We start from the raw sequence: 10,400 nt of genomic DNA, 5'->3' as shown, positions 1-10,400 counted from the left end.
ACAACGAAATTGAGATCCTGATGTGGATGACGTCAAAATGTTCAGTTCTGTGAACAATGCAACAGATTCCGGTTGTGTCCATCGACCAATAAATTTCTGCGTTTGATCTTTGACCAACAGTTCCACAATTAGATATTTCCTAGTTTATTGCTACTTGTAAATGGAAATGCAGTATCTCTTCCACCTCTAAGGGGTTATTTCCCGCTGAGATATTGATTAAAATACATTCTACCATAATTTAAATTCGTTAGAATTTATAAACCGTATCGGATCTCTTTGCCAAAACCGTGTTTTCATCTTTTGGTCCATTTATCGAAAGCACGGTCGAAATCTCTGGTGGTTAACAACCTGCTAGAACAGCAGGGAAGCTCTTTGGAACAAGACCGATACTCGTGGACGAGAGCGTGAGTTAGACAATATTGACATCAGTACGTACATGCGTGTGTGGGGGTGGGTCTCATCGTTGCTGCTTCTTACGCACATTCTAAGGAAAATACATATATGGAAATGGAAATCTCTCGTCTCGCTGAGGAAGTCTGCTTTACAGGCGAGGCAAAAATCAATTCGAAATGGAAAGTTTATGCAATGGCACAAAATTACGAGATTCACTTCGTAGCAATCGATAACAGCGATGCACAATAAAAAAAATCCTCTCAACCCCCAAACAAAATAAGAAAAAACCCGTTCCAGTGTTATTTTGTATGTCTGAGAAGATTCTCAACGGATTAAACACAATCCCAAATGGATGATTACGTTTCGTCTCTTCTCTTCCTCTATGAGCACCATCTGCTGCAAGATAAATCGCATGGGATCTTCTAAACATAAAAATAATCGTCTTTGTTTTATATTTATTATTATTATATTAATTGGCGTCCATATTTAACAATATCCTCACAAAGAGGACAATTTTCGACCTCGCTTCGTTTTGAAAATACGCTTTTGTTTGGAGTTGTACACTTCAATAGAACAGACTCCTTCGTTCTCCCTCTGGGAGTGTTCGCTTCATTATGCAGTGGAAGTCACTGACACTGACAGATTGCTGTTATGAGAACTTCCCGCTTACCGGAATTCCGATTCGCTGACTCGCTCATAATAACAAACCCTTTTACAACGCGAACTCCCCTCACACACAATGGCCGGTCAATGGTCTTTGTGAGAGCAACTTAAATGGTCGTTATTGCTAGGAAGATTTCAATTTGTGGGACGGATTTTCGCTTTTCTTTTCCTCAACAAAGAATATTTGCATATTTTAGTCATCAATTTACTCTCCAAGCAGATTACCCTTCCCCGGCCATGGCCATGGCTGACTATCACCAAAGATGATTTGTTTATTCTAATTTATCTACACTTAAAAGCAACTTCTCGAATATTTCGCATTCGTGTAACTAAACTTGGTGATCTCAGATTAGATACACTATTTGAAATCAAAGACCTGATTTGATGTATGTACTCGGGGTCACTAACTCAATTCCCAACAGATAGATTGAATAATGTGTACACACTCCATTGCCTCACAGAATTGTCGCCAGAGACAAGACCGGCTCTTGCTTTACTACTAAGTGTCAACTAGAATTTATCTCCTGACAGGACTGATCTACCACATTAAATTCTTCACCGGGTCAGAACGGGCTGATGTCCTCCACAGCAGCAGCAGCAACAGCAACTTATAGATTTGTTGCTTCCTTTTCGAAATATGAATTATTTTTCTCTAGGAAACTGGCTGTTTTTAAAATAACAGTAAAGTGTAAAGTACAAGGTGAATGAAAAGTCAGGAGGGCAAAGTTTTATTTATTGAGTTATACACATTTATATCCTTGTGTAAGATTTATATCCTAGCGTTGTTCACTCGAATTTTATGCTCAAAATCAATAATGGAACTTGAAAACATTGAACACAAGAGAACAAACTGATGAAGTTTGCCATTTTTAATTTTTTTAAAATCTTTGTCAACAATGTCAACAACTATCTGTTTCAATGTCAACAACTATCTCTGCGAAACCTAGAAGTGGAAGTCCAACTGATCTACCTTCGTGACCTGTGCCAGATGTCAGTAACCGCCCATTGTATCACTGAAATTGCTGTAGAACCTGATCTTCCAGTTTTGATTGTGCAACGAGTCCTTCCAAAGAGTAGCGCAGTGCTTAAAGCATGGCCCTTATATCAGAACCTCCACCGGTGAAAATCCACACGTATTTCAAGAGAGATGCCTCTACATTCTCTTTAAACTGGTGTCAGTTGTTAATGACAGGAACAATTCGGTGACAAATTCGTTCAGTGAGCAAATCCTTTCAAACGATGTTTTTTGGATGGGGTGGACAATTGGATCTCAGGACCTGTTCTTGCGAATGTATTCTACTTCTCAATGTCAACAAGTCTCCATGAAATGTTATGTCGACAAATCTACACGACAAATATACATGTCTGTACGATATATTTAGAAAAAAAAAATGGGAGTGTGATACATATTTGCACAAAGGAGGAAGAGAAACTGTTGGACTTTCATGCCGCAATGACCATGACCCAGATGTGTAAGAAGGCTTTCGTTCCAGAGCAGCTGCCAGGGACGAATTTCCTTATTTTCGTTTTTCAAAGCGTGTTATAAACAGATTCGGTATACTAATGTCAAATTTGTTCATAAAAATTTGAAAAACGTTAGAAACGAATCCCTAATAGCAAAAGAAGTAGATGAATTGCTGCGGTGAAGGTACATCAGCAGTCTCCAGTATTAGCAATGGATGATGGAACATCTAACTCCTGATGTAGAGGGGCTAGATGATTAGTCCTCGACAAGAGGGCAATTCATTTTTCACGAACTTCAATGTCCTTTCTCACAGGAACAAACGTGAACAAACCAGTTCACGCGATGTTCTTCAGATGGAGTGGACAGACGATGTTCTTCAGATAGAGCTCCGTATATACTGTCTGTAAATTTGCGTGTTTTCTTGGGCGATTTTCTGTTTCATGGACGAAAACCCGAGTTTTCGGGTGACCAAAACCATGCAACCTCCGCCTGAGACCGACTAACTCAGCCACGTTGTGAAAAAGGGGAATAAAAATTGCTCACGTCGTCGACGGAATTTGAACTCCAGTCTTTCCCATCCGGTGGTGGGAGGACGACGGTCCTACCAACTGTGGTACCCATGAGAGGTGGATTTCAGGACCTGCATTTAATTGATGATGTCTAAGATACTTTAAAGCTTCTGGGTGCATGCACAGTTTTTCCTGTCTCCCCTACGATTGATTCTTGAAGAGGATAAAAATCGATATCCTGAAGGTGTCATCAGAGACATTATCACATGAACAGAAAAGCCGGATCAGGACGCAGCTATTACGTCGCTTCTTTTACAGCTGAACTAGCGATTATATTGAAGGCGATAAGGACATGCTAGCTGCAAGTATTAGGTGTATGTAAAGCGCTAAAGCAACTAAGGCTACGAGGCATCAGTATAGTAGTAGTAGTAGTTGCATCACATGCCATTACTACTACTACTACTGATGCCGACTAACTCAGCCACATTGTGAAAAATGTTGACAGGATTTGACTTTGGTCTTTTCACTGTGTCTTCGTGGGTGGCACAGTTTGTAAGATCGCCGTCTTCCCCACACTGGGTGCAAAAGATGCGAGTTCCAGTTCCGTCTATGAGGAATTCGTGAATTTTTATGGGGCTTTTCCGCAGTGAGTCTGAGTTAGTCTGTCTCAGACGAAGGTAGCATGGTTTTTTCTCCAGAAAACTCGGGTTTTTCGTCTGGCAAACAGAAAATCGACCTCAGTACACTTCCTACGAGTTTCCCTCGTTGCAAATGAATTCAGAATATTCCAGAAAGTGGGAGTATTGTTTCACTATGATAGAAGATTGTAGATAATTCTAGAATTTTTGTGGGACAATATAAATTGGGAGTAAGAGCTGTAACTTATAAAATCGAACACCCGTCATTCGGAAAGAGTGGTTGATATAAGTTTTGTGTGTTTCATGATGAAGCTGGCAAGAAATAAAATAAGGAACTGAGTGTTGAAAAAAGAAGTGCTATTATAACTCTGTATAAAGATAGTTATTCAATGAGAAAAACTGGTAAGAAGGTGTTTCATTTAAAGCAGCACAAAGTACCATTCGTAGATTCAAGGAGAGTGGCAGTTTATAGAACAAACCATGATTAGGAGGACCGCGCTTAACAATGGAAGAAAAAGATAAGACCATCTAAACGCAATCGAAGACTAATTGCACCTGAAATCCGAGCTCAGTTCAATAGGAACAGAGAAACTCCCGTGTCTACATCCACTATAAAACTTCGTCTTAAACCCTTCCTGAACCCCTTACGTTGTCTGAAAATTTCAATATCACGCCTTCTATCTCTTCGTCGATGTCGATTATGAAAATCAGAAGCAACAGTAGTCCAAAAACCGATCCTTGGGGTACTCCACTTCTAATTTTACACTAATCTGAAGAACATCCATGAATCTCAACCCACCGCATGTTTCAGCTTGTACAGTAACCTCTCATGAGGGACTAAGTCAAACGCCTTGCTAAAATCCAAATAAACAATGTCTCAATTGTTTCCTATATTCAGCTCATAAGTAACTGTTTCAAATAGCTTTCTAATTAAACATGGTTTTCTGTTAACAAAATCATGTGTATTAGTCAGAATTCCATATCTGTCTAAATTTCCGATGAGTAAGCACTCTTACTCATTGCCTTTAAGATTGCGGAAGTTAGACTATCCGGTTTGTAGTTACCGACTTCGCTCTTAGAATGGCCTTTTAAGTATTGGTGATACGTTGGCACTTCTCCAATCGAAAGGAATCTCTCCCGAGTCCTGAAATGCGCTCATAATTAAGTTCAATGGTTCAATGCACTTCCTGGCGGTCTTCCTGAAGATTACTCGGTATATGCCATCAACTCCAGGAGCCTTACTTGTCTTTTTCTTCAAAAGTTTTTCCTAATAAACAGTCTTCTGTAATTTGGAAATCAATAATTTCATATGACTGAACCTTATTCGCACAACCTCTTCTGAGCATGAAGGATCTTTCGTCAGTAAAGACCTTTGCAAAGTATCTGTTCAATCCATTCACGCAGCATCAGTTGAGTTATTAAGACTTTCCCCACACCCTTGTGTACAAGGGTCCTATTTTTTTCGCCTGCTTTCACATAGATGAAAAATTCCTTGTCCCTGTTCTTTGCTCTCTGAGCTAGGGCTTTCTAATGCGCACCCTTGGTCTCTAATAATATCTGTGGTACTACAAATCAGCTTGTAGCTGTTGTAGGCTTATATCCTTTTCCTCGATCTGTAACTATGAATGCTATCTTTTTCTGCTGTATTTGAGAGTCCAGCGACCCATCCATCCATTTTGGCATCCTCCTCCTCCTCCTCCTGCATATTTTCTTAAATGGTATATGTATGCGTTCATTGCTTCTGTGATTTTTTTTTCTTTAATATTTATTAAAAGCAGAAAATCGAAAGAAACGCTTCGTTGGGCTCAGAGCAATCAACATTGGACAATTGAAGAAGGGAAAAATCGTACTGTGGACAGATGAATCTAAATTAAGCGTAGAGTTTATGTGATCCGATCAACTGGAGAAAAAATGGTTCCACATTGTCTAGTAACCAAAGTCAAACACGGTGGTGATTCCAACATGATCTAGGTTGCTTCTGTTTTTTGTGGAGTAGGTGACATTATGAGAACCGAAGGAATTTTTATAAAAGAAGGCTTTAAGAACACTGTTGAACACAATGCAATATCCTCTGGACTTCGACCTTGTGGAAACAATTTTAAATAACAACAAGACAGTGACCCGAACCACAGCTCTAAGCTGCGCTGGGACTTTCTAGAAACTAAAGAACAGGAGGGGGTATTGGAAATTATGGTGTGGCCCCCACAATGGCCTAACTTGAACCAAATAGATCTTTTATGGGATCATCTAGGCTGTGAAGACTTAGATGATCTTCACAGCCTAGCAGTGAATGTCGACATGTATAATATCTTATGTAGGACGGTCCCTGAACATCAGTTCAACCCCATCTTAGTACACTGTGTTGAATACAGAACTCTGTAAAAGGCCAGAAATGTGTGTAATGTTATGTTTGTACAGTGTATGTGTGTGTAGTGTTGTTTAGTTTTTTCTGGCCTCTTTTTCACCAGGAAAGTGACCACATGGAAAGCCTGGCCAATATCCGTCTACACCACAGGGAGGTGGACCCCAACTTTGGTAGACTTCGACTAACTGATACTAAATGCCCAAAACGAGTTTGAGGTCATTCAAAGAGGGGGAAAAGCATCTGAAGTCCACTGTTGAAGTGCAAGACTGCTAAATGCCATGATCCTTTACCTAGAGAACTCAAACCTAGGCGAGCAAAATCCAGCCTCGAGCAAAGGACAAAAGGTCAGGAAAAAAAATCATGCATACAAGCAGAATTGAAAGTCCTCCGGTTCCAGCAAAACAAAACGATAATAATCAAAATAGGCAAACTTAAAATACGAATAGGATAGGAGAAAGAATTATAAAGAAAGAAAAATGTATATATAATAAAAAAAGAAATAAAAATAAGATAAAAAAATAAAAATAAATAATAATAATAACTAGGGGGCTTCGCCCCTGCTCGCTGCGCTCCTTCCTTTTCATAAAATACTTACAAAAGCTTTCGACTCTGTGTGTGGCTCTTCCTCAACTATGAATACATAAATACGTTACTATGTCTATGTCTGTATACATTATTATGTCTATATAGATACACCATAGACAACTCTTAAAGAAAAACTAGCATCTTAATGTGAAAGGCATAATTTCATCTGTATCTCATATTGTGCTCATTTTCACAAAGAGTTACCATGTATTGCACTACAACGAATAAGTAACTAAAATAGACAAGCCTACTGTTACTTATTCTCGTTGAGCACCACCACCCAGACGGCACCGTTTCGAAGCTAGTTGGCTTTTCTTCGGTGGGTTCCTTTCACACTACTTTAAGAGTTGTCTGTGGTGTATCTACATCGATATTATATAGATATAGAATCTTAAACTCTTAAAATATTATGCCTTGTTGCATTTAGTTTATTTAAATAAATACGTTACATATGTAAATCAAGAATAGTACCGCCTGGTCATGTTAGATAAAGCGCGTGACCACGCTTAAACAGAAGCTTGTTTTACCTTAGTAATAGACAAGACAATCTTAAGATAATCTTAAGTAAACAACTTAACTAGCCAGATGGCCAGCAGAATGGCTAAAATATATTTAAATACATCTTCAGGTGCAACACAAGGTAGAGCAAGATGTTAAAAATAGAGTACATTACTTAAATCTTTAAATTTTCTTCTAGGTTTAACTGAACACCACCAAAGGACAGAGGGATATTCCTTCTCAAATGAAAAAGAAGGTATTTGTATTGTATCTCGTACTGAATTGGGAGTTTGCCAAGTAGGACCTGTAAGGCAGCAGTGAACGTAATTTTTCCATATCCTGATCACATGTTATGCCAAGAATTTCAGTGGGAATTCTGTGTTTTATTCAGTAGCAGAGACCTTTATACACGAGGTGAAGGTCCATTGGAAGCACACCTGCCAAGACCTGCAGTGCAGCAGAGGATACTGTCCTGCAGGCTCGAGCATGGAAAGGAGCATCGATCTTTGAAGTGTGATCAGTTTAGATGTTTGTTGCCCTGTGAAACCACACGAGAGGGGCGTATATGGCCATTGGAACAAAAACAGCCTTATAATACAGGGAAAGAGTTTTCCTATTTAATCCCCATTCATTCTTGGTGATTATGATTACAGCATTTGTATACTTTTTGATCTTTGAAGTGAGATAGTCGACGTGGACCATAAAATTTAATCGATCATTCACAATAACTTCGAGATATTTAAGCTGTGAAACCATTGGGATGGAGCTGCCATTAATTTCAATGAGCAGTGGTCTTTCATAGTCAAATTTTCCCCTGACAGTCATCATCTTGGTCTTTGAAGGAGATATGCTCAGTAGCTGCCCAAGCAAGAAGATCAGACAGGACCACGTTGGCGAGGAATCGAGATCCAAGCGAGATTTGCCTAGAGAGATGAGAGTCAAATCGTCAGCATATGCTATTGCGTGTGACTTATCAAAACTGCGAAGTAACCGACTATATTCCGAATGATGGGTCCCAAGACACTTTGGGGACACCCTCTGGAGATTTTTCTTGTTAGAGACTGCTGTTCTGAGATGATTCTGATGTATCTCTCTTGAAAGTAGCTTCTAATTACGTGGAACAGTTATCGTGAGAAATTGGGCTTAAAGAGTCCATCGAGGGAGCTTTTCCACCACAGGGAGTCGAAAGCGTCCTCAAAATCAATAAAAATGGCTAAAATTCGTATTTAGCCTGAGAGGTCTCAAATGTGAGAGACGAGATCAACAAGGGCATCTTCGAAAGATTTCCATTCTTAAACCCGAACTGTCGAGAAGAATTTAGGTCACTGCTTTCAAAGAGGTTTATAATTCTTAGAGCAAGCAGTCTTTCATATAATTTTCCTAAATTTGCTAGCAACGAAATTGGTCTGTAGGCTTTGGGATTTGAAGCTGGCTTTCATGATTTTTGTTATAATATTGATGAGTGCAGTTTTCCATAAAGGCATTTGTTATATAAATCGAGTACTTTTGGAGTTATTTCAAAACTTTTGGGCTGGAGTGTATATATATAAATATATATATATATATATATATATATATATATATATATATATATATATATATATATCCCTGATGCAAGAGTCGTTTTTTTGCAACACCACAAAAGGCGTTGCAAACTGAATAACAGACTTGCAGATGACTTTGATGGAGCAAAATAGCGAAGCATGGAACTGGTTGGAATGGTCAGGAGATCTGATTCGTACAAGAAATAGAAGTCTATCTGTAATAAGACCACAGAAGGCGTTAGACAGGCAAAAGGTGAAATGACGTCTTGAAGATGAGAGCTGAGAATGGGGGAAAGGAGTTCTATTTGTACGTGTCTCCTGAAGAGGAAAGAGTAAATCAGATCGACTCTTACAAGTGAAAGGGATTAAATAATAAATAACCCAGTTGATGTGGCAGATAAGCTGAACAAGTATTACGCATCGATCTTTTACAATAAAGTACGTTAAGGGCTACAGTAGGTTTTGGTTATGACGTCATACTAGTCTACAAATGGATTTTGCTAACTATTCAATTGTAAAAATACCCATACAAGTATTTAGAAGATGGCTAAAACTCCAGCTGATCGAAATCGAGAGAAGTATGCAAGAATAAAAGCTTTAAACCCACCCAAGAAGCCCCCCCCCATGTCGACTAAAGAACTAGTTCGAAAACATAGAGAACGAAAAAAATGCAGGGTTTAATGAAATCCTAAAGGGACTACAACACGGGGATATAAAGGGGAAATCGTGTTTGCTTAACCATAGCCAAATACCTGATAACAAAAACAATTATGACAATTTTATTTTCGTGGTATGGAGAGATAACTCTTCTCTCGAAAAGGAGGGTTGAACCTGGATCCGGCAAAGATTTATAATGAATCTTAATTAATTTTGAACATTTGTCGCGTCTTTGGTATATAACTGAGTGTATTTCATTAGTATTCTCCAATCTAGTCACCGACGAAGTACAGTACACTGGTTGGTGGTGATGACACAATCTCTTGACAACTCCGGTGTCTATCGACAAGACAACCAACCATGTCGATAGGCCCGGCAGGTTGCTAACTGGTTTCAGGAATGTGACAATGAATTTTCCGTCATTCCAAGTCATCAGATCTCGACCCAACTGACATGTTTGGGACCTGGAAAAGGATATGCGACGCTACGACCATCCACCAGACAATATGCTGGCATTACTGGACATATTTTGCAACGCAATGGGCAGCAACTGGCAACCTTGTGGAGTCCATGTGGAGACCAGTATGGTCGGCCCACGTAATATTGGGTAGCTGTTGCTTGCTAAGGCAAAGCGAAGATTATTATAAAACATACATACACTGTGCTGCCACTTTATTAGGTACACCCCTGCTGTGCGGTAACAACAGCTTGCGAAGGTAGAGCGTTTAGCTATATCGCAGTTGATTAGTCTCCTATAGTTCTGTGTAGAGATAACCTTTGTTGATAGTTTTCTTCGTATATTAAGTGAACGAGAAATTCTTTAAACTGACCATAAAAAGGCACCTGGGGTGGATGGGATCAATCCAATCACATTAAGAGAGACAGTAAAAGAGGCGAGCAAAAACTTAATCATAATTATGGGAGCATCCTTGGATTCAGGGAAGGCCTCTAACGACTGCAGATGCGCGAATGTATCCTTAATTCACAAAGGGGATCACAAGGTGATATGAGTCATTACAGATCTGTTAGTTCAAGGTTTGTTCCAGGGAAAACTGCCCTTGTGGGTAGCACAGTTGGTAGGAT

The sequence above is a fragment of the Mastigoproctus giganteus genome, chromosome 13 (assembly GCF_048544385.1).
Source record: "Mastigoproctus giganteus isolate SK-2022 chromosome 13, ASM4854438v1, whole genome shotgun sequence".
Lineage (NCBI taxonomy): Eukaryota > Metazoa > Arthropoda > Arachnida > Uropygi > Thelyphonidae > Mastigoproctus > Mastigoproctus giganteus.
The sequence above is the reverse complement of the archived record's forward strand: the minus strand, read 5'-3'. Positions refer to the sequence as shown.